Below are 233 nucleotides of genomic sequence, written 5' to 3'. Positions count from 1 at the left end.
CCTCTCCCCTCCTCGCCAGGCCGAGCTAGGTCCCAATTTTTCCTCAGCCTCCGCTCCCCCACCCTGTAATCCTTTTATCACCTCCCCTCCTCACTCCCGGTCTGGCTTACAGTTTCATTCTGTGACTAACCCAACCTGCCCAGCAATTTCCTCTTAAAAAGGTGACTAGAGCTAAAGGCTTAGTCAAGGTTAATTCTCCTTTTTCTTTATCCAACCTCTCCCAAATCAGTTAG

Source organism: Rhinopithecus bieti, unplaced genomic scaffold (genome assembly GCF_001698545.2).
Source record: "Rhinopithecus bieti isolate Rb0 unplaced genomic scaffold, ASM169854v2 scaffold_82282, whole genome shotgun sequence".
Lineage (NCBI taxonomy): Eukaryota > Metazoa > Chordata > Mammalia > Primates > Cercopithecidae > Rhinopithecus > Rhinopithecus bieti.
Note: the sequence above shows the minus strand (reverse complement) of the source record.